Genomic DNA, 25,169 nt, shown 5'->3' on the forward strand with positions numbered 1-25,169 from the left:
CCTCCTCCTTTCCATCTCTGTGAAGCCAACAGCCTCCTGCTCTCCATCTCTATGAAGCCAACAGCCTCCTCCTCTCATCTCTGTGAAGGCAACAGCCTCCTGCTCTCATCTCTGTGAAGCCAACAGCCTCCTGCTCTCATCTCTGTGAAGCCAACAGCCTCCTGCTCTCCATCTCTATGAAGCCAACAGCCTCCTCCTCCCATCTCTGTGAAGCCAACAGCCTCCTGCTCTCCATCTCTGTGAAGCCAACAGCCTGCTGCTATCCATCTCTGTGAAGCCAACAGCCTCCTGCTCTGCTCTCTGTGAAGCCAACAGCCTCCTGCTCTGCTCTCTGTGAAGCCAACAGCCTCCTGCTCTGCTATCTGTGAAGCCAACACCTCCTGCTCTCCATCTATCCAGCCTGCACATGTCCTAATCAATCAAAGCATTTAATGTTTAACCTGAGTATTAAGGGTTCAAGTCAATGATAAACCAGCAAGTCGGTGATCACAGCTTTTTTTTTACACCACACCAGACAACACCATGTGTGCTGGCTGGTATATTTCCACAGGATTTAAATATTATCCAATATCAGGTAACTAAGTGTGCTTGTGTCAGTAAACATTATATTTTCAGAACACACACTCCAACATGTTTCTAATACCACGTATTGTAAAGATATTAAATCAATTTTTTTAATCATTCATGAATGTGTCATAAATAATGCAGTTTGGATCAATGAGAATTAGTCATTGGCTTTGGTTTCAACACATTTTATGACACATTTCACAAACAATTCTGCACCAAGCTTCAAAGTTCATCATAATATTATGCCACATGTATGATGGATCTGCAGTCACACTTAATCTATATGACATTTTCTACCTGTGTCAGGAACGCTGTCTAGGACTGATGATTGTGGTTTGTTTTAAACTGGATCTTCAATACTCTGTGGCATGTGTCAATGTGACATGGATTTGGTGTAAAATAAACTGGGCTTCAGTACTTCACAGCCGATACTGGTCTGTTGTAAACCAAACTGGAGCTTCAGTACTGTGAAGGTCAGTGAAATTGGTCTGTTGTAAACCAAACTGGAGCTTCAGTACTGTGTGGGTCAGTGAAATTGGTCTGTTGTAAACCAAACTGGAGCTTCAGTACTGTGTGGGTCAGTGAAATTGGTCTGTTGTAAACCAAACTGGAGCTTCAGTACTGTGTGGGTCAGTGAAATTGGTCTGTTGTAAACCAAACTGGAGCTTCAGTACTGTGAAGGTCAGTGAAATTGGTCTGTTGTAAACCAAACTGGAGCTTCAGTACTGTGTGGGTCAGTGAAATTGGTCTGTTGTAACCCAAACTGGAGTTTCAGGAGTGGGCTGGTAATTTGTGTCATAGCTGACATTGTTGACAAAGCAAGACATCTGGAGAACTACAGTAACTCCTCCCTCCCCCTTCTCCCAGACTACTGGAATCTTCTGGAGGTCCTGGAGTCCTGTGGGGGCAGTTACCACAGCTGAGAAAGCTTAAACAGGGGGTTTGTGGTCTTACAGCTAGCTCTAAGGGGCTGGGTCACTATCCCCATGACTGGGGTCCAAAGTTGTGGACTCCAGTCACATGACTTGGACTAGAGTCTGACTTGACAGAAAATAAAATAACTTGACTTGGAGCCTCAAGACTCGGGATTTGACTTTGATTTGAGACTGGTGACTTGAAATTATTTGACCAGGTTTTGTAATGTTTTGTCACAGTCTACGTGGATTATTCTACACGCAGCCAGAGACAGTAGCCGCAGTATGGCCCTTGCAAAACAGGCATGCTATAGATTGGGTAGTGAAACGCACACTCGGCACTGTGATTGGACCAGCAAACTGTCAACCAACAGAGGTCGGGTGAATTGTTGAATTGTTTGCTGTTGCTTTCACACGTTTAAATGGATAGGCCCTATGTGGTAAATCTATATTCCATCTAATACTTCGATAATTGGTGGTTTCATCAATCCATCCCCGTACCTTTTATTGCAACATGTAGACATTTTTGTTTCATGTTTGATAGGCCTACGATACATTTTTATTTGATAGCCAACCGTTTATTACCCTGCTCTGAGTGGGCGCGATGTTTATAGTGCGCATTTATTTAATGAAATGTATGGTGATGTCGGATTTCCTTGTGTCTGTTGCCGCGTTCAAGACAACTGAGAACTCGGAAATCTCTGACTTCCGAACGTTCAAAACAACTGGGAACTCGGGGGAAAAAACGGAGTTCAGACTGGGGAAAATCGATTTGAACTCCGAATTTCAAGTCGGGAACTCGGCCTCTTTCTAGAGCTCCGACTTTTCGACTTGCAGATCAGTGAAGGCAAAATCTGACCTCGTATTTTTCCTAGTTCCCAGTTGTTTGAACGCGGCATAAGTCTTACGTCTATCATTTTTGTAGTGTGTAATAGGGAGCGCGCACGCCTCAATCCGCATAGAAATAGACTACGTGGCATACGTGGAGTTTGAACAATCATTTTCTCTTATTCAAACTTTTATGTATGCATGGTGTTGAAACGTCATGAATAATCATTAAGTCTGGTTAAGACGAACAATAAATGTGTAAATTGCCTTTTACGTAGTAGAACCAGTTTATTGGTTGTAATTGCCAACTGGGTAATTGTATGGTCCTGGGGGCCAAGTCCTTATATTATGTAGGCCTCCCTGTTTGACAGATTCGATTTGGTTTCTCAAGGGGAGGATGTACAGTTTTGCCCTCTACCAGTGTCTGTTCAGATTGTATCACGCTTCCACCATTGGACCAAGACCTGTAAATAAATCTACACTGAGCAGCCAACCTGCCTTTGCTTCTTCTGATTTCTGCCCTTATGACTGCTACAAGGTCCCTATTTTACAATGACATAGGCTGATATGTTGTAGACAAAATAATGAAAAGGGCGGTCTGGTAGCCTCAATAAATAGACAAAGATTTGTAGCTGAACAAGTCGTTGAATGTATAGATTTAGTTTTTACTTGGCTTGAAAACTTGGTCTTTTTTTTATTTAACTAGGCAAGTCAGTTAAGAACAAATTCTCATTTACAATGACAGCCTAGGAACAGTGGGTTAACTGCCTTGTTCAGGGGCAAAACAACAGATATTTACCTTGTCAGTTCAGGGATTGAATCTAGCAACCTTTTGGTTACTGGCCCAACACTCTAACCACTAGGCTACCTGCCAACTTCACCAGTGCTACTTGGGACTTGGACCTTGAGACTTGCTTTTGACTCGAATAATCGTGACTTGGTCCCACCCCTGTTGGGGTGTGCTGTTGAAGATCACAACCTCAAACTCCCCATGAAAAAAATCTATGTCATATTTTTTTTAATTGCCCAAAACAGAGTTGAGCAAGTTCTCTAGCTCATACCACCCCTGCCAGTTCTCTTTTGATCTGCCTCGTGCTCCTGCCTCTTAAGTGTTTCTCAGGTGCCCTCTTTTCCTTTTCGCCTTGTGACTTCCAGGATAATGTGCCTGGTGATTTCAATAAAAGGACAACTTAAAAACAGCAAAACAGAAGACTTGGAGGACTTATTCTGTTTTTCCCAAAAATATTTTATTCAAACTATAAATGCAAAAAATTACATACATGAAAAAGACCAGAAAGACTACATTCATTTCAATATATTCAACATTGATTGGAGCTTCTTTTTTAACATTGCAATGGTTGGAGGATACCAAAACCCTTTCAATCATTTTGGGAACACATTTTGGGAAAAGTGTGTTCCCAAAGTGGAATAGAACTAGTGTTGGGGACACTACTCTGAAAAGATAGTTTACCAAGCTACCAATTACTTCACACTGAAACAAGTTAAGCTACACTAAAGTCACCCTTCGAAAAATATAGTTTACTTAACTAGTTACTTTGAAAAAGTAGTTCACTACATCAAACTACTTTATTAAAAATGATCATATGTAAATGTGAAGACTATAAATTGCAAGACAGATCCCTTTGGGTTATATGTTAACAGACTATTAAAAACTAAAACAAATGTTTGAAGTGAGAATGAGGCAGGTCTGATGCCCAAAAAATAAAGACAACTTCATCCATATTTTCTTCTTGCAAAAAAAGTAGCGTGTAGTTCCAGTAGTTAGCTACACCACTACATGGTAAAACATTTATTCACTAGTGAAAACACTACCTAGATTTGATTATATTAGCACCGAGCTACTGCAAAATGTAGTTAAATTACATCTAGTTTACTACTCCCCAACACTGGTGAGAACCCGGAGCTTCTGATTCATTCACCTCCTCTAGCTCTATCAGCAAAGGCTTTACTAAACACACCAACCCAACCGGTTACTGAAGACAACAGCCTTACAGCTTTACTAAGAAGAAGAGAAATAAAATCAGAATAAATTAAATTCACAGATGCACAAGAGTTTCAAGTTTTAGCCATGAGAGAGAAAAGTCACTGACTGACAAGAACAGACAACAAAACGAGAAAGAGAAACCTTTGGCATCACCATTGACTTTAGAAAACGTATTGCCAAGATTGTTTAACAGCAGGCCTGTATCCACTACCTAGGTCAACATAGACAAAATACAAAAAGTAGAACATTAATACTTTTTAAATTTGGCCCTTCAACATTGTCCGAAAATAATTCATTTTTTTACCCAGTTAAATATTTACTATCAAATCCCTGCATATAACAGTAAGGCTTCAAAGGTTTGCCAGGTATGTATATGTCACAATCAATAAAGATCCCATGCTACAGATGGCAACTGTGAAGATGACTTATTTTCAGAAGATTCTCTTGTATTGCTCTCCCCTACAGGTTATTTGTTACATTTAGGAACTCCACTTTAGAGTTGTGCAGCATAGCACAGGAGAGAAGAGGGGTTTGTACTGAACATGGGTTTCAGACAATCATTAATACCGACGGCAACCGCCTTTAAGGCTTTTTCTGTAAGTCCTAGGGCACACTATAAATTCACACTTTCACTGTCTCCGTTTTACCACTTCTGAAGGAGCAGACTACACCCTGGTCTCTACAATAAAAGATTGTGTCATTAATTCATATACAGGTCTTCACATTAAAATGAAAGAAAACAATGTACAGAGGGAAATAAATGTTTACAACAGTAACGTTATATGAATAAAAAAGTAAAAAGCATGCTACATCCTCTGATATGTTCATATACTGATATATTAATATATATACACACACACACACACACACTGGTGTGTGTGTGTATACATACATACATACATACATACATACATACATACATACATACATACATACACACACACACAGCAAGTCAAAAGTTTGGACACACCTACTCATTCAAGGGTTTTTATTTATGTTTTACTATTTTCTACATTGTAGAATAATAGTGAAGACATCAAAACTATGAAATAACACAAGTGTTTTTTGAGATTCTTCAAAGTAGCCACCCTTGACAGCTTTGCACACTCTTGGCATTCTCTCTACCAGCTTCATGAGGTAGTCACCTTTTCAATTAACAGGTGTGCCTTGTTAAAAGTTAATTTGTGGAATTTCCTTCTTAATGTGTTTGAGCCAATCAGTTGTGTTGTGACAAGGTAGGGGTGGTATACAGAAGATACTGTAGCCCTATTTGGTAAAAGACCAAGTCCATATTATGGCAAAAACAGCTCAAATAAGCAAAGAGAAATGACAGTCCATCATTACTTTAAGACATGAAGGTCAGTCAATCCAGGAAAATGTCAAGAACTTTAAAAGTTTCTTCAAGTGCAGTCACAAAAACAGTCAAGAGCTATGATGAAACTGGCTCTCATGAGGACCGCCACAGGAAAGGAAGACCCAGAGTTACCTCTGCTGCAGAGGATAAGTTCATTAGTAACCAGCCTCAGAAATTGCAGTCCAAATAAATGCTTCACAGAGTTCAAGTAACAGACAACATCAACTGCTCAAAGAACACTGCGTCAATCAGGCCTTTATGGTCAAATTGCTGCAAAGAAACCACTAAGAAGAGACTTGCTTGGGCCAAGAAACATGAGCAATGGACATTAGACCGGTAGAAATCTGTCCTTAGGTCTGATGAGTCCTAATTTGAGATTTTTGGTTCCAACCGCCGTGTCTTTGTGAGACGCAGAGTAGGTGAACGGATGATCTCTGCATGTGTAGTTCCCACCATAAAGCATGGAGGAGGTGTGATGGTGTGGTGATGCTGGTGACACTGTCAGTGATTTATTTAGAATTGAAGGCACACTTAACCAGCATGGCTACCACAGCATTCTGCAGCGATACGCCATCCCATCTTGTATGCACTTAGTGGGATTGTCATTTGTTTTTCAACAGGACAATGACCCAACACACCTCCAGGCTGTGTAAGGGCAATTAGACCAAGAGTGATGGAGTGCTGCATCAGATGACCTGGCCACCACAATCACCCAACCTCAACCCAATTGAGATGGTTTGGGATGAGTTGGACCGCAGAGTGAAGGAAAAGCAGCCAACAACTGCTCAGCATGTGGGAACCCCTTCAAGACTGAAGCTGGTTGAGAGAATGCCAAGTGTGCAAAGCTGTCAAGGCTACTTTGAAGAATCTCAAATATAAACTATAGTTTGATTTGTTTAACGCTTATTTTATTACATGATTCCATGTGTGCTATTTCATAGTTGATGTCTTCACTTTTATTCTACAATGTAGAAAATATTAAAAATAAAGAAAAACCCTTGAATGAGTAGGTGTGTCCAAACTTTTGACTGGTACTGCATATAGAGTGCCTTGTATAACAACCTGTAATTTGAATTGATTTTACTTGGATTTCATGGACATACACAAAATAGTCCAAATTGGTGAAGTGAAAAACATTTTAACAGAAAGTGGTGCGTGCATATGTATTCACCCCCTTTGCTATGAAGCCCCTAAATATGATCTGGTGCAACCAATTACCTTCAGAAGTCACATAATTAGTTAAATAAAGTCTACCTGTGTGCAATCTAAGTGTCACATGATCTCAGTACACACACACACACACCTGTTCTGAAAGGCCCCAGAGTCTGCAACACCACTAAGCAGGTGGCACCATGAAGACCAAGGAGCTCCGCCAACAGGTCAGGGACAAAGTTGTGGAGAAGTACAGATCAGGTTTGGGTTATAAAAAATTATCCAAAACTTTGAACATCCCACGGAGCATCATTAAATCCTATTAAAAAAAAAATGGAAAGAATATGGCACCACAACAAACCTGCCAAGAGAGGGCCACCCACCAAAACTCATGGACCAGGCAAGGAGGGCATTAATCAGAGAGGCAACAAAGAGACCAAAGATGACCCTGCAAAGCGCTACAGCGGTGATAAGGGTATCTGTCCATAGGACCACTTTAAGCCATAGACTCCACCGAGCTGGGCTTTACGGAAGAGTGGCCAGAAAAAAGCCATTGCTTAAAGAAAAAAACAAACAAACACGTTTGGTGTTCGCCAAAAGGCATGTGGGAGACTCCCCAAACATATGGAAGAAGGTACTCTGGTCAGAGGACTAAAATGTAGCTTTTTGGCCATCAAGGAAAATGCTATGTCTGGCGCAAACCCAACACCTCATCACCCCGAGAACCCTATCCCCACAGTGAAGCATGGTGGTGGCAGCATCATGCTGTGGGATGTTTGTCCATCGGCAGGGACTGGGAAACTGGTCAGAATTGAAGGAATGACGGATGGCGCTAAATACAGGGAAATTCTTGAGGGAAACCTGTTGTTTCAGTCTTCCAGAGATTTGAGACTGGGAAGGAGGTTCACCTTCCAGCAGGACAATAACCCTAAGCATACTGCTAAAGCAACACTTGAGTGGTTTAAGAGAAAACATTTAAATGTCTTGGAATGGCCTAGTCAAAGCCCAGACCTCAATCCAATTGAGAATCTGTGGTATGACTTAAAGATTGCTGTACACTAGCAGAACCCATCCAACTTGAAGGAGCTATAGCAGTTTTGCCTTGAAAATGTGCAAAAATCCCAGTGGCTAGATGTGCCAAGCTAAGAGAGACATACCCCAAGAGACTTGCAACTGTAATTGCTGCAAAATGCAGCTCTACAAAGTATTGCCTCTGGGGGCGTGAATAGTTATGCACGCTCAAGTTCTGTTTGTCTTATTTCTTGTTTGATTCACAATAAAACATATTTAGCATCTTCAAAGTGGTAGGCATGTATAAATCAAATGATACAAAGCCCCCAAAAATAAATTTAAATTCCAGGTTGTAAGGCAACAAAATAGGAAAAACGCCAAGGTGGTGAATACTTTCACAAGCCACTGTACACAGTATGCACACACACAATCAACTAATTTTTTTTTACAGGTAAAAAATAATAATTTTAGAACCAAAACAGGTCAGGCAATGGGTTGCTATTGTTTTGAGAGTGTGATGAGACAGTGTAGGCTACAGGCAGTCTTTCACCTCCTGGGCGTGAGTGAGGCAGGATGTGTGGAAGGAAAGCACATTGAGGACCTGGGCAAGCGAGGGAGTAAGGGTTAAGACCTGAGGAGATCTAGGGTAGCAGAAAACTGAGGGAGGGATCCAGCCCGCTGCAGCAGCAGGTCAAATCTTATCAGCACAGTCATTCACTTACACCATTTTCAAATTAACATTTATATTTATTTTTTGGCTTTTAATGGAAAAACAATCTCAATTGATATTACCAAAACGAAACTGTGTAGAAAGGATAACGGACCTAAATTTATTGTAACCTCACTCTGTCCAGCTTTCTAAAAGGCAATCAAAATGAAAGCTAGACAGTCAGGGAGAGTCAAATTCCAAAAGCGATGGTAAGAGGACAATTTTTATTTGTTTTAATTTTTTTTACACATTCTGACAGAGGAAATATAATCAATTGTACTTGCAGTCCTCCGGACCTCGGCGAAGACCCACGTGGCAAAACGAGTTTGACTCCCCTGGCTTACACACACACACCTACTTGTACATGTGGCCATACACACCTCTCGACCCTTCATGTCCGTCTCTGAAACACTGAAAATAATGCACAGTGTTGGGACGAACCCTCCATCCTCTTAGTCAGTCCTTAGTAGGGTTGCAAAATCCTGGTTAGGAGGATTCCGGATTTCCTCCTTATTCCCTCCGGATTCCAGAGTTCCTCCAAACTGGATTTTGGGATAACCAGGGTATATATTGAAAGTTCCCAGAATTTTCAACCTTAGTCCTTACAGTAAAGTCAGTGGAGTTGCATGGTTTCTCCACTTCCAAGTCAGAGAAGGTTGAGAGATAGCACATCAACATTGAGTCCACCACCACCAGGCCAATTATCAGCAACAAAAAAGTCTATTGGAGGAAGAATGTAGAATTATCCAGAGGTGACATATGGTAAGGCCATCTTACACTGAGAGACAGGTCACTGAAATAACAACCATTCAACCACGCTCCCTGAGGGGGGCCATGGCACGCACACACGGAAGTAAACCTACAAAAATAAATATCCAAAAAGTTGTCTTGTCACAGAACAGCATGGGGGTGTTAGTTTGTCAATCAAGTTTCTCCTCTTCGGTTATTTTTTTGGTATTTTTCCTGGGTGTTTTTTCTAGGAAGGTAATATTCATTGGTTTCCAGCATGCGGTGTTGGGCAGTGAGGGTGAATGTGGAGGGCTAGAGATCTTGGTAAGACAGGTAGGACCGTATGCGGGGCGGGATGGGCAGCGTCTGCACCTGCTGGGTGGACATGACCCGTCGTAGTGCCATGCGACACAGGTGCTGCAGGCTGGCAATGCTCTTTGGGCACGCCCAGAAATGCACGCTGCCATCTCGAGACCTGAGAGAGAGAGTTATTTCCAAGACGATCTATCCCTCACAACAGCCCTGAAAAGGTAGGTACTAGGTAGCTGTAGTCTACCTTACACAACTGGTTGAAGCATTGTTGTAAGAGACCTGGGTGTAACCACCAACATATAGGGGCCGCTGCGCTTCCTATAGCATGCAATTAAAAAGCTGGAAGACCCGTTTTTGGCAGTACATAAAGTCTTGATTGATCACCTGCCACTTGCCTAAAGACTAGGGTTTGTGCGATTCAAACAGGATTAATCCCCCCCCCAGTATGTAAACGAACTGAGGTATGGGTGTGTGGCAGGGAAGTGTAGGTAAGTGTGTAGGAGTGTGTGCCTCACCCAGCTGCTAGGAAACTCCCGTCAGTAGAGAACGCACAGCAGAGGCCGTTAGTGAGGGGAGCGATGGCCTGGGGAGACATCTCATCAATTGTCCAGAAACGCACCATTCTGGGGGGAGAGGGAGGGACAGACTGACTTAGTGGGTGTGTAGGGAAGGGGGGGGGGAGAGGGAGGGAGGGACAGACTGACTTACTGGGTGTGTAAGGGGAGGAGAGAGGGAGGGACAGAATGAGTTACTGGGTGTGTAGGGGAGTGGGGGAGAGAGAGAGGGAGGGACAGAATGAGTTACTGGGTGTGTAAGGGGAGGAGAGAGGGAGGGAGGGACAGAATGAGTTACTGGGTGTGTAGGGGAGTGGGGGAGAGAGAGAGGGAGGGACAGAATGAGTTACTGGGTGTGTAAGGGGAGGAGAGAGGGAGGGAGGGACAGAATGAGTTACTGGGTGTGTAGGGGAGTGGGGGAGAGAGAGAGGGAGGGACAGAATGAGTTACTGGGTGTGTAAGGGGAGGAGAGAGGGAGGGAGGGACAGAATGAGTTACTGGGTGTGTAAGGGGAGGAGAGAGGGAGGGAGGGACAGAATGAGTTACTGGGTGTGTAAGGGGAGGAGAGAGGGAGGGAGGGACAGAATGAGTTACTGGGTGTGTAGGGGAGTGGGGGAGAGAGAGAGGGAGGGACAGAATGAGTTACTGGGTGTGTAAGGGGAGGAGAGAGGGAGGGAGGGACAGAATGAGTTACTGGGTGTGTAAGGGGAGGAGAGAGGGAGGGAGGGACAGAATGAGTTACTGGGTGTGTAAGGGGAGGAGAGAGGGAGGGAGGGACAGAATGAGTTACTGGGTGTGTAAGGGGAGGAGAGGGAGGGAGGGACAGAATGAGTTACTGGGTGTGTAAGGGGAGGAGAGAGGGAGGGACAGAATGAGTTACTGGGTGTGTAAGGGGAGGAGAGAGGGAGGGACAGAATGAGTTACTGGGTGTGTAAGGGGAGGAGAGAGGGAGGGAGGGACAGAATGAGTTACTGGGTGTGTAAGGGGAGGAGAGAGGGAGGGAGGGACAGAATGAGTTACTGGGTGTGTAAGGGGAGGAGAGAGGGAGGGAGGGACAGAATGAGTTACTGGGTGTGTAAGGGGAGGAGAGGGAGGGAGGGACAGAATGAGTTACTGGGTGTGTAAGGGGAGGAGAGAGGGAGGGAGGGACAGAATGAGTTACTGGGTGTGTAGGGGAGTGGGGGAGAGAGAGAGGGAGGGACAGAATGAGTTACTGGGTGTGTAAGGGGAGGAGAGAGGGAGGGAGGGACAGAATGAGTTACTGGGTGTGTAGGGGAGTGGGGGAGAGAGAGAGGGAGGGACAGAATGAGTTACTGGGTGTGTAAGGGGAGGAGAGAGGGAGGGAGGGACAGAATGAGTTACTGGGTGTGTAGGGGAGTGGGGGAGGGACAGAATGAGTTACTGGGTGTGTAAGGGGAGGAGAGAGGGAGGGAGGGACAGAATGAGTTACTGGGTGTGTAAGGGGAGGAGAGAGGGAGGGACAGAATGAGTTACTGGGTGTGTAAGGGGAGGAGAGAGGGAGGGAGGGACAGAATGAGTTACTGGGTGTGTAAGGGGAGGAGAGAGGGAGGGAGGGACAGAATGAGTTACTGGGTGTGTAAGGGGAGGAGAGAGGGAGGGAGGGACAGACTGACTTACTGGGTGTGTAAGGGGAGGAGAGGGAGGGAGGGACAGAATGAGTTACTGGGTGTGTAGGGGAGTGGGGGAGAGAGGGAGGAAGGGACAGAATGAGTTACTGGGTGTGTAAGGGGAGGAGAGAGGGAGGGAGGGACAGAATGAGTTACTGGGTGTGTAAGGGGAGGAGAGAGGGAGGGAGGGACAGACTGACTTACTGGGTGTGTAAGGGGAGGAGAGAGGGAGGGACAGAATGAGTTACTGGGTGTGTAGGGGAGTGGGGGAGAGGGAGGAAGGGACAGAATGAGTTAGTGGGTGTGTGTATGGGGGGGGGGTTAGTAGGTGTGTAGGAGAGAGAGAAGGAGAAAATAAAGAGGGAGACAGCAAGAGGGGCGCTGGTCAGAGAACACATGGGAACTGCACTAGGGCCTAAACAAGCTGGCTGAAATAGAGCATAAAAACACACAACAAACACGTGAACTGTAGGATTCATTCATATTGTTCCACTTCAACAGTGGTTTTGTATTTTCAAAGTAAAAAAGGGTCAAGTAAATTCTAAATAAAAGAAGCCATTTATTTTCGCTATTCAATAAAACTTCAAATGTTTTCCTCTCATCCTATCTGAAAATCTCATCATGGGAGCAAAAAAAATGTGTCCGCCATTTTGTGAGGCTCGTTCCTCCTCTCCCTCTATCTAGCACTGCCTTCTCAATGGTAAACACTTAGCAGCCTAACCAATGAAGGGAAGGGCGGGGCTAAGGAGAAAAGGCATCAGCGGTTGATTAATGGCTGTCATGTGAGGGTCATGTGACTAATTCGCAAAGGGGGCCCTGCCTGGCTGCAACAGCTATGCTCTCACTCAGACTTGTGACTCTCTCTCTGCTTCACAGCGCTCTGCTACTGCTGCAAACACTAACACTTTTTCATCAGCAGAAACAGAGAGCATACAGTTTACCGTGTACACTGAAGTGTGACAGCGCAAACGGGTGTGGTGAAGCAGCTATGGCCAACACAAATATACACCAGCACATGCTCTTCACCTGAGGTAGAAGAGAATGCCTTCGAGAGAGGAACAAGTGGACATTAGCTATAAGAATCTCAACCATTTTTAAAGCTGAGCTTTTCTTTATAGGAACCTTCTGATGCGCCAGACACGGGTCTCAGGCTTTGTTCTTTACCGGTCGTCAGCGATGCTGGCGATGTGACGCCCGTCGTGACAGAACGCTACAGAGCGTACCCAGCGATCGTTGGCCCCTCCAGCAAAGATGGGCGAGGGGGGGGGGGAAGAGGTGCCTGAAGGAGAGGAAAAAAAGACATTAAAAGGTCTTAACAACATTGTGTCTTTGCTTTGCCTTAGTTCCTGGTGTGTCTGACTTACGCTAGCTCCAGCAGCACAGTGCCCACGTGGGGGTCCCAGATGATGACGCGGGTGTCGTAGGAGGCGGTGGCGAGCAAGGCTCCGTCGGGAGAGAACTCACAGGACACTACGTCATTATGGTGACCCTCCAGCTTCCGGATCAGGGAATATTTATCCATATCCCAAAGGAACACCTACAGAAGGAAGAGGTCCATGTTAGAGCCCACGGAATAACGCTATGCAGGGACAAGCATTTAAAAGCTACTAGCATAAAATGTCAAAACAGACAGAATGTAAATTACAAGTAATTAAATGAAGCCAAGAAAAATAAAGCAAGAAATAAACAGAAAAATCATTGTATGCTCAGTGTCATTTTATGGCTTATGTCTTGAACTACAGACCAAACAATGCACAAAATAAATCTCATGCTACTCAAGCAGCAATTCTATGTTATATTACAAAATGTATGTCACTGCACATCTGGTTTCTTAACATAGCTGCTAAAATTGTGCTCCATATAAATTGTCATTTCTATGACCTAGGCTAGCATTTAAACATAAATATCTAATTACAATGTTTTCTTAATACTAACATTTAAGTCTACAGAAAAATGAAAAAATAAAACAAGTAGTAACTTAAGGTAACATAATGTTACTCCACTGGTTCCCCTTTGAGTTTTAGTTCACTGTGATTACAAAAGGCTCGCACCTCCGGCGGTAGCCTACGAAGAGACATACTGCAAGAGAAAAAAACATTTGATGGCCAAAAGGTTGACGCCTTTGGACACACACATTTGCAACATCTGCACACAGTTGAACAGTCAGCCACATGGGTTTAACGATCCTTTGCTCCAGCGCAATGTAATGCCTGCTCAAGAGGAACATGCCTTGTCGTTTGTTAAAACTTTAAATTCATCAGAACAGATCTAAATTACACTTAAATTCTATAGGAGGCTTTAACAGTCATGTTGAATTTCATTGTAACTTTTAGAACCAAAACAAGACTGTATAGGCCTATTCAAAACGTCACAAGGAGTTCTGCAAACATTGCACTTGAGCAAAGGTGCAACATTTCCGCTAAAGTAGATGAATGCCATTCCACAAGCAAGTCAATGGTTTCTGGGGGCTACTTCAGTTCATGTTCTCCTACTCCCTCCTCTAGCGTTAGTGTGAAATGAAAGGAATCCAACTCATGAGGCTACTGCCTGCATTTTAGGCAAGCTGCACCGCTCTACAGTTTAGAAGACAGACAGCTGCCAGTGACTGTATGAGGAAAATCTGCTCCAAAATGGCAGACAGTTACAGTTGCCTCTTTTGTTATCTTTTTAGTGAGGCTCAGTTCTTTTTAAATGTTTCTGTTCAAACAATTCAGAGTACAGTTCGAATGTATTGGCAGTTTTATTAGAATTTTGGGTGAGGATTGGTTTTCAGTGCTAAGACGAGTGAGTGTAAGTTCAGTCACACTGTATGAGCGACTGTTCTTCCTCTCCCACTATAGTTCTCTCACTCTGTTTAACAGAAAAACATGTGAATGCTAATCAAAGTGGGACATTTCCGTGGGGGAGCCGAAAGAGGAAAATACTGCCCTTTGGCCAATTATGAGGCAACAGAGAATTCAATAACTTACATCATGGTTTTTGACTCCAACATTGTCCATGTAAAATTTGGTAGAGTGTTTGGGACAAAGGCGGACATTTATGGGGATGAAGGCAGTTTGCGGAGCCACAAAGAGTCCTTTCAATTCTCATTTACGCCAACAATGACCTGACCCCTGCACACTAACTCCATTACAAAAGGAGCAGTGCGGCAACAACACAGACAGGTGTGCTGACTGGCCCTTAAATGTGGGCCACAGGAGAAGTCAGGAGGACAAGGGAGAACTAAGGCTATCAAACTACAATAACTGATGCTCATTATGGAGAGACAAATAAACAATGTAATTCATACAAGTTAGAGACTGTGGGCAGGCGGCGAGACTGACAAAATACTACAAACCTAACAAAATGTCAGTTAAGGTGTGCTATAATAGGTAGGGTTTTTAATTAAGTGTGTGTGTGGGGGGGGGGGGGGGTAGAGAGGGACAGTAGGAGGTGAAGGAGAGGGGTAAGGGACTGTGGGTGGGAAAGGTTTTACTTTACTGCCATTTACAATCAAAGTTTCATAACTGATATAAAAGGAGGAACTGCGACAGCGGAGGTAGACAAACATGGAGACAGCAGCACCTACGTATGGGAGACCTTGCGGTCAGGTAGGTGCAAGACTGCCCCCTGGGCAGGGGCACAGTGCGTCCCAGCCCGGCAGTAGTAGTGGCACTGGTGCCACCAGCCAGCGGTCTGCACCGGCTGCTTTATGTCAGCGCGGCGCTCCCTCCCTTCAAAAACACTCACACACCTGCCACCTGTGACAGGGAAAGCAAGACACTTATGGACACACAGCCTAACAACAATCTAGCTGCACCCTGCACAAGGAGGATGGAGCTGGCTACAGTAACTAACTACTAGCATGTTGATGCGGTTGTTGCAAAGTGTATCTGTGACTGAAGTCATAGGGGTCCGATCCCTCACTGGCTGGGCAGCCATCTTGGGGACTACGCCACTTAACCATCTAATTTTCTCTTTAGTAAGGTAGAATGTATCAAAAGGGAATCCAAACATCTTTAGAACATTTCTTTGAATGATTTTGGTCTGCATTGAGGTTAAAAGGTCATTAAATAAAGCGTATCCCCCAGTGTAAAACATCAAGTGAACTGTTTAGATTGTAGATCCAGGATAAATACTGGAACGATTACAAATGTGTGTGATCATTTGTTTAGTCTACATGCATATTAGAATTTGAAATATGTTTCAACTTCAAACAAAGCCAAACCGAACTCCAGCCAGGGACGTTGAACTAGTCATGACACCAAGCATAACGGTCAAGATTCAGTTGATGGGACGGGGGAAGGTGGGAGTGTTTCATTGGTAGGTCATTGAGCATAACTAGACACAAGCAATAGCACACAGAGTAGCAGTTCCCAAAAAGGAGAGAAAGGGGAACAGGTGTACGTACCGATTTACCGGCTCCGACAGAGCAGAGGACTGAGGAGTCTGGTGAGAATGCGCTGCAATAGACCCAGTACTGATGACTACGCAACACTTTCACCATGTTACCTACAACACAGAATCACAGCTGGTTATGACGTGCACATGATGGAAAAATCCACACTAATTATTTGCTTAAGAAATGATTGTGATGAAAGTAACAGCGTAACAAAACTCTGCTGATTATGTTTCCAAAGTTCACAGGATTTTCTGCTAAATTTCAATAGGAATAATTTGGCTTGTTTAATTAATGGGCTTAACTAGGGCTGTGACGTCATGAAATTCTGTCAGACGGAGATTGTCAAGCAAATCACTGCCGGTCTTGCGGTAATTGAACATTAATTAAAACACATTTAGCATCTCCTGGCTTCCACGCAGAGCCTACAAGCCACTGATGCAGACCTTTGGAACATCTACATTTTAAAAAGTCTAATAAATCCTTTTAATACAGCCTACATCACAATAAACCCATTATTTTAGACAGGTGTAAAGAAACAAGAAAATGTAGTCTATTTCTGAAGAAAGGAATAGCCTATTCTTGGACCTGGGCCCAATTTTAACACTACTCTCTGTTCATGTGAGCTTAGAACGCATGCAGGGGGTGAGGGGCCTTTCAAGGTGGAACCCCCAGCAGCAGTAGCTCATTCCACTGGAACAAAGGCAACTCATCACATGTTACCTACTTCTTTAGCTTAATGTTTGTGGATGTGTATTAGCTCAACACACAAAAACAACATCTGCATATATCAGCATGGCTTGCTGGCACAGCTGTGCAAAGCTATGTAAATAACCATGAAAAACAGGTTCAGTTCCAAGATAATAAAACGGAGTCAAGCTAAATCAAAAGGTGTTCCTCAGGACTGTTCTTACCGTCATCTTTCAGGTCCCAGACCCTCAGGGTTTTGTCTCTGGATGCAGATACCAGCATGAGGCTGCCGTCAGGGGCGAATGTCAGGTCTCGCACTATATCTGTATGGTCCATGAGATTCAGCAACAGCTTTCCTGTAAAGGCAAACAACCCCAGAGTTAATAATAAAACTAAATTAGATAAATGAGTGTGGGTTCCTCACCCATGTGAAAAGTAACAAGAGCGCTGTCAGTTTATATAGAGGCGCAGAATTTATATTTATATATATTTATTTTATTATAATTGTTTTTAAAAGAGTATAGAGATTGAGTAGAGAAAAGAAAGAAGAATTTAAGAGGGGGAAGAAAGAGGGCTGTCACAAATGAAATCGCCATGTAACTACTAGATCCACCGACTGGGCTTTCTTCTCTCTATCTGATGAGGTAGAGCCCTGGAGAGCTCTATTTCAAAGGCTGGGCCTGGTGTTGACAGTCAGAGTGGCATGGAATACCCTCTGGGTAGACTGACATAGAATAAGTGCAATCAAAGTAATCCAGACTTAATCCCGGTAATTTGTTGCTTCCTGATACGCAGTCCCAACACTGGTTCCATTGAGGGGAGGATGGGACTCGATTACAGTAGTTTCTCAAATAGTCTGCCAACAGTCAGCTGACTCCTAATTGGGGTATAATAATCTATTCTAATAGTTATCACAATAACACCCTAATTGTTTTTGATTCGTTTACTCCAATTGGGGGAGGGGTGGTGGGGTTTGGGGAATATATATTTTTTTATTACTAATTTTGAAACCCGAAAACTAAGAAAAACCTTTGTACCTTTCAAAATTTACGTTGTTACATATTTCAATCCTGGCTCCAGGGATCGTGTGTCATTCTGACATCAATCCAGATCTCCAGTTCACTTTATCCCCTGACTGTCTATAGTCTCTAGGCTTTGTTTCCTGTCCTCCATAGTGGGCCAGAGGGGAACACACAAACTATTAAATCCTGGGCTACTGTGGTCTGGTGTGAGTTTGGACATTCCAAAAAAATTATAATCTATCCATCTTTTATTTTTAAAGGCATGACTCACACCAGACCACAGTAGCCCAGATAGAGAAGCCCATCAGCACAGCAGAAAATGGCAACATGGCTCTGGGACCGGCCCCTGACAACTATATCTCCACCCAATTGCAACACAGCACAGCTAGCAGTTAACTGTAAATCATTGGCTGTCATGGTGGTATTCCAGTACGCACCCTCCCACCAATCAAGTCATATTCTGTGGAGATTACCATTATCCACACAGAAGTTTGCCAAATACTTTCACTAGGGCATTCTATTTGTCCTCTGTACATACGTAGGCATTAACATATACAGTGTTTCTGGTAGATACATTTTCAAAGGCAGGTTTAAAGGGCCCTGTATGTATGTATGTATGTATGTATGTATGTGAGTGAGTGAGTGAGTGAGTGAGTGAGAGAGAGAGAGAACTAATGAGTCTAGGAGAGCAGGGAGCCTAGCAGGGTTGGGACGTCAGCACTGTTGTTGGCAGCAGCAAGAGAGGGTCCGTGGGCAAACATCATCAATCAGGTTTGTCAGTAACAAAAAAAAAACCCTGGGAGCAGGAGAGGAGGCGCAAGCAAACGACCAGCAGGGCTAATACGAACGTCAACACGTTATATAACCCACTGACTGTCTCCAACACACAGACCATAAAACAGGATGCCAGCTAGATGATGAGAAGGCAATGGCAACCTTGTTTCCCATCTGGAACAGAACAATGAGCATTCTCTTGGCTGTTCTATTAGAATAAAACTAATTTTATAGCCCTGTGTGCATCAGGAAGGCTTAGGTAACCCGAATGGGATAGGGTTACATCTACTCTCTTTAATGACAGGCTGCTTAAAAGATTCCCAAAAATCTTGCATCTGTGCAACGGGTTGATGTAACAGCAATCAGGCATATGATCCCCAGCGTTTCCCCCATATTCATTTAAATTGTTGCCGACCACTTCAAAAAGTATGTAGAAAAGATCATGGATCAAAATAATATCCTCTTTGAGAACCTAGAATTACCCAAATAAAAATACATGGCATGGGGACCCCACTGACTTTGTTATGTTTGAGTCACTCAGATAGCATAAGAACACAACATAAACCAGAGCAAAACATGAAGAATTGCAGGAAAGTAGCTTTAAAAAAACTGCTATTTCTTCTCAGCGCAATGAGTGTAGAAATGCAGAAAAGTAGCTTTAAACTTTCTTTTTCAAATTTCTCTGCCCATGACAAAATGTGTATAATTGCAGGAAATGCCCTTAAAAACAGCAAAAACATCTATCTGCGGCCAAGAAGGGGGCCTCTAAATAATAAGCCCAATTTTGATAAAGAAAAAACCCTGGAGTGTCAAGTTACAAAGTATATTTGTAGCATTTAACGCATTCAAAGTCTTTTGGGGGTTTTCCCAATTAGGCAAATATTTATTTAAAGCCGCTCAGTTGGATTATAGGTTCTAATGCTTTTGAAGGGGAAATTATATTTCAGATCCTGACAACATAATTGAATTTTCATTCATTTTGGAGTACAATGTCATTTTAAAAAGTCATCAGCAGTGACCTCAGTCATGAACAAAGGCAGAAGGGTGAGGTGGACCCACCTATGAGGCTTCAACTTCATCTCTACTGAGAACAGGCATGCTGATTCTATAACTTGCATTGGTACATGGAACAATGTACTGTGAAAACAGAAGAGTATAGCTGGTTGTGATGTTTAATCAGGTTCTCACCAGTATAGACGTCCCAGATCTTGATGCGTCCGTTGTTGAGGCCCGTGGCAAGCAGCAGCTGGTCCTGACCGAACTTGAAACGGTGCCACTCGATGTTGACGCAGCGACTCTGCTTCTCTGGCACTGACGAGCCGAAGGCCAGGCCCCACACGACGTCACCGCAGTCGATGGTGTGCTCCCTGGGCTCGCCCACTGGCACCACTGTTCCCCCCTCGCTGTTCTGCCGCGACAAACGCTGACGGCCTGCTCTGTTGGAGCCTTCCCCACCGCTGGAGAGTGGGATAGAAAGAGAGGGGTAATGTGGAAAGATGGGGAGCGAGATGGAGAGTTCAGAGAAAGAAAAGGAACAGAAATGGAGGACAGGGAAAGGAGAGTTACAGGTAGGCCTACAGTGCGATGATCACATTACTTTTTAATGTAACAAACCTGAATTAAACTGATCCAGGTGCCAAACAGCTAAAAAACAATGCACATTCAGGAGGAGAGCACTGAATGATACATGCAGTGGAAGTGGTGAGACGGTTGGCTAACATGTTCCAGAAGTTTCATCATATTGTTAAGAACGATATTATGAGGATTATTCCCAATTGGAATTTGGCCTCCAGAAAATCTAAATATCGCAGCAGACTGACTAAAAACACCTTGATTGTCCCTCTCCATCTTACATCTTAGTCATTTAGCAGACGCTCTTATCCAGAGCGACTTACATGAAAAAGTAAGGTTAAGTGCCTTGCTCAAGGGCACAGAGATTTTTCACCTAGTCGGCTTGGGGATTTGAACCAGTGACCTTTCAGTTACTGGCCCAACGCTCTTAACCGCTAGGCTACCTGCAGACCAAAGGTTCTTCCTTCTGAGGTTTGATCTGTTGGGTGTCCAAGAGACATGCACACCCTTCGAGTCAAACATCTTGTGCTATTCTATTTTTTTAATATTATATTGTATGTATATTAATAGAATGAAAGATTATAAACAAATAACAAAGATTCAGTTGTTACATTGTTTTTATTGACAGCACAGGTAATGTGATTGTGTAATGACTAAATTATATTTGTATTGTTTCGGCAATTATAGACAGCCCCTGAAGAAAGCCCATTAAGAAAGCACAGAGAGAGAGAGACACTGCCTATGAGTACAACACAGACAGAGACAAACCATGAAGAAAGCCAAGTAAATATGTAATTCATTCAATTTAGTGTAAAGTAAAAAATAAATGAAATACAATGTGTTTTTATAAAGAAAAAGGAACTGTCAATGATTTTTTTTAGCAAAGTGGTCACCAGAGGAAGAAGGCCATGCCTTGCTGGTCCGAAAGTTTGAGAAAGGCTGTCAGAGGAACACGTCTGTTTCTCTCATATGCATATCTTTGTCTATTAAACCTTTAAATATATAAGTTGTTGGCCTTATATTTTGCATCTTGCACACCTTGACCGGTTTTCAATTTCTAACAATATCTCTCCATTAGACAGGACTTGCCTAAACCATTCTGGCCTGGTTACCACAACAGCACCCAATAGGCAAGACAAAACAGTGTACAACATCATGTCTACAAGCTGAAAAGGTTCTGGGGGCATCGCGTGACATTATTGTGTGGAAAAAGAGCCAGCTCTGCAGAGAGGCAACTGATAATACACGCCACGTGTCCTTGGCAGCTTGCTCCACAGCACACTGACCTCTGTTTCCTCCTCATAGGGAGGGATAGCACAATGAACTACTAGAATATTCTAGAGAGACCAATAACTCAACTAGAACTGTAAACAACAATTTGGACTATCAGAATCTAGAATGAATTTCAAGTTCTGTGGTGTTGTTATAGAATGCTGTGGATATTAGAAATCAGATTGGATGCACCTATGATTTAGTCTGGCTGACACCTAACTCAAAGTCCTCCTGACTTCAGAGTCTGGAAACGCTATGTTGATGTCAGCACGATGCGTCAATAACGGGGGCTGTGCTTTTTAAATGATTTGTTCTCCTCTGTGTCTTTCTCACTCAAACCCCCACATGAACAGCCACCTACAGTCCCTGAGCGTCCACCCCCTTCTAATACAACTGTTGGATTTTCAAACCCAAACAATGCGAGGTATCAACCCCCCCCCAAAAAAGTCAGAGAACCAATCAAAACTCAGCAAGAATAAAGCACAACTCTGTGCACATACTGCATTCACAACAGCCTCCTCTCCACCCCAGTATGTCAGCGCTACATCTCTGACCATGTGAGCCACGTCAGCCAGGCTACCGAGGCCCATGACTCGACTTAAAAAGGAAAGAGGAGGCTGTAGCCATTAAATAATGTCAAAGTGCATTTACAGCCCTCAACCTTGTTTTAGTATTGATTTGATGTGTAATTGTTTACAGAAGGGTTTACAGGCGGAAATGTAGAAGTTGACTTCATGGCAGTAAACCATACATTATTTTACAACATAAGGACATAGTAATAAAACCCTAAGCTGCTATGTTTTGCTTTCTCTTGCCAAAGACAAGACCGCCTTTGTACATGTTTGACTGCATTTTAAATCAGCTTTCGTAACGTGCCAAAATGATAACGCAAGGTCCTTGAGTATATTTCCACTAATGAATAACAAGAAGCAGTGTTCTTTCCTCTAACTTGGTTTACCCAAAACTCCTCATTAATGAAAGTCCACTCTACGTTATCAACAATCAGCTGTTGCTTAAAAAAGTAGAATCTAGTACAGAACAACGTTAAGATATTCAAGCAAAACAAAAGTACATATTGTAAGAAACACTAGGAGACAGGAAGCAACAATAACTAAAAAGATGTAATTCTTTAGAGAAATATCAATTAAGGATCAGTCTGTTGAGGGGCATGAACACGATTGTTTGGGCAACAATGGGAGTTTTCCAAACCCTGTTTCACCCTGCAGTGGCCTTTGTAAGTGTGCAGTAAGGTGAGATGCATCAGTGCGACCTGTGGAGTGGAGGAGCGCTGAAAGGGCCTTAAAAACACCAGATAATGTAACAAGCAGGGCAGCCGCCAAACAAATACCCAGCGGGCACCAGCAACACACCAGCACATGCCACATTCACTGTCTCTCTTGCTCCCCTGCCCTCTACTGCTGTCTCTGCCAAATAGGACTCCACATCAATCAGTGCATTCATTGCAAAGACAAATGAGTTAGGATATTCAGAAACTTGAAACATTGTTGAATTTCAAAACTCTAAAGGAATTGTTGCCTCTATAGGCCTCCCTCAAAATGTAAACAGACCTTTAAAGTAGGGCCTAACCATTTGTTTTCTGTGGTTAGACCTAGTACAGGTACTTACAAATTCTTCAGGCATTTTGACCAGGGAACGAGCCTCACGATGCGATGCCCTTGAGACCAAGCAAAGTAGGAACCATCAGGTGCAAAGGCTACAGTCCAGGTCTCTCGCCCAGACTTCTGGTCAAAGGGAGCAACAGGCACTAAGAGTTCACCGATGAACTTAGCCTTACCTGGAAACAGAAACAAGAGACCAGTCTAGGATTGAAAGCACAAATAACACAATGACATGGTGATTGTGAGCAACATCTGAATGACAGTGTAGAAGAGATGCTTCAGGCCCAACTGGTCATAAGCCTGCTGGATCCAGCCTGAGCGCTGCATTCCTCAATCTATTTCACTTCATAGTGAAATAAAATGAACACGGATCAGGCTGGTTCCACCAGGCCAAACTGACCTCTGGTGTAGCTGGATATGAATGTTCAATGTCAGAACTGATGCCTAAAATTACTTTTACTGAGAGATTCTGAGAGTCAAGACTGTTTTGTTATTTGACGTCATTAGAAATGTAAACGAAAGAGAATGAAGTTGGCTATAGTACACCACATATTATTAGCCCAAGTAACGCATTTTAACTGGGTACCATAAGCATATGGTTGGCCAAGTAAATGAGACAACATATATATCACGGGTTTTTACGCAAGTGTTGCATCAAAACACCCGTTTTATAAAACATCTAGCGTACGTGAGATATCGGTGCGCTCCACCGACTAGTGAGGAATGAGTCATACTGCAGAAACGTAGTTAGCACCACCACAGAAGGACATGGGAAACAGTGTGCCGACTGATGGCGCTGCTGGCGGGCACAAAGTTTCTACCATACTGTCTTTGGTGTGGGGCCACTGGGTATCACCGGTGGGGACATGGTGAATATGGGACAGGCAGTGTGCGAGTCTCTAGTTAAAAAGGTCTAGGTTATGGAAGAAACGACTTGACCTATAAAATAAATTAAGTAAGACTACTTATGGCGTCATCGACAGATAAAAAGGTGTAAAATAGTAGCTAGCTAATACATATCAACTAGCTAGCTGAATATTCACGTTGTCAACCCCTCCCCCAAACACAACAGAGCAAGATAGTGAAAAGAATCTCAACTTACCTATTTCATTTTCATTTACAGAATCTGGAAAGCTTGCCATCTAAATAGAAACCGAATCCGTGGAGAAAAGCCTATTGGTTTAATAACAAAGGTTTTGGGGGGAAATAAACAAAAAAAAAAGTAGCTAGCTGCTAATTTTAATATCGCGTGAGCCCAACAAAAATCTATTATTTTTGTAAATATCTTCTTTACAATCCGTGTGCAGACTAGGTTTTGTTAAATTCAGCTGGATGGCTAAAATCTGCGTTTATTAAAATCGACGAAATTACTGCGTTACAGCACACCACTAAATACAGACAACGGCGAAATACAATGGCTGAGGCGTAGACTAGATGGCATCTTTTCATTCTATAGGGAGAGCTTTCCGTCACACGTCATCAGTTACCAAGGCGATAAACTGGCACCGCCCCTTCATCTGAACCGTTTTCAACTTTTCCCTCTCATTTATCACCATTGATATACAGTATTTCGCTGTTATTGCGCACCGTCCTATTGCAACGGCAAATAGTATATATCACAAATATGTTATATTTCCAACCAGAGCTCCGTTTCTGTTGAAGCTTAAAGCTGTGGGGAGGGGGACAACAAAGCCAATTTTGCATAATTTACATTGGGGGATGGGACACATCACAGACATGACACACATTTGTGTCAATGGTCACGTGACCTTTACCATTCATAAACAAGAATGTCACAATACCAAAGATTGTTTATGCTGCACCTATATTCCTTTCTGACTGTAACAAGAAAGATGTGTGCAACCGGTGCACTATAGTATCTATTCCCAAAATGTTTTGTCTTAGCAAGAAACATTTCACTTCAAATTTAGCTCACAAAAGTCCTAGGTCTTTCTCTTTCTTCAAAAAGATAGGCCTCACCAGGAGCCTGATGTTGAGTGATAACAGTACTTTTCACGAGTCAGTTGTGACAATCTTGTCTAAGGGATTTCTAGAAATGCATAGTCACTTTAATAACTC

At 43.2% G+C, this 25,169-nt stretch overlaps 1 pseudogene; it reads right to left on the reverse strand.

The window, feature by feature from the left end:
- Positions 1–8,557: 8,557 nt before the first annotated feature.
- Positions 8,558–24,539, reverse strand: LOC115163579 (WD repeat and SOCS box-containing protein 1-like; annotated as a pseudogene).
- Positions 24,540–25,169: the final 630 nt, after the last annotated feature.

Source organism: Salmo trutta, chromosome 26 (genome assembly GCF_901001165.1).
Source record: "Salmo trutta chromosome 26, fSalTru1.1, whole genome shotgun sequence".
NCBI lineage: Eukaryota > Metazoa > Chordata > Actinopteri > Salmoniformes > Salmonidae > Salmo > Salmo trutta.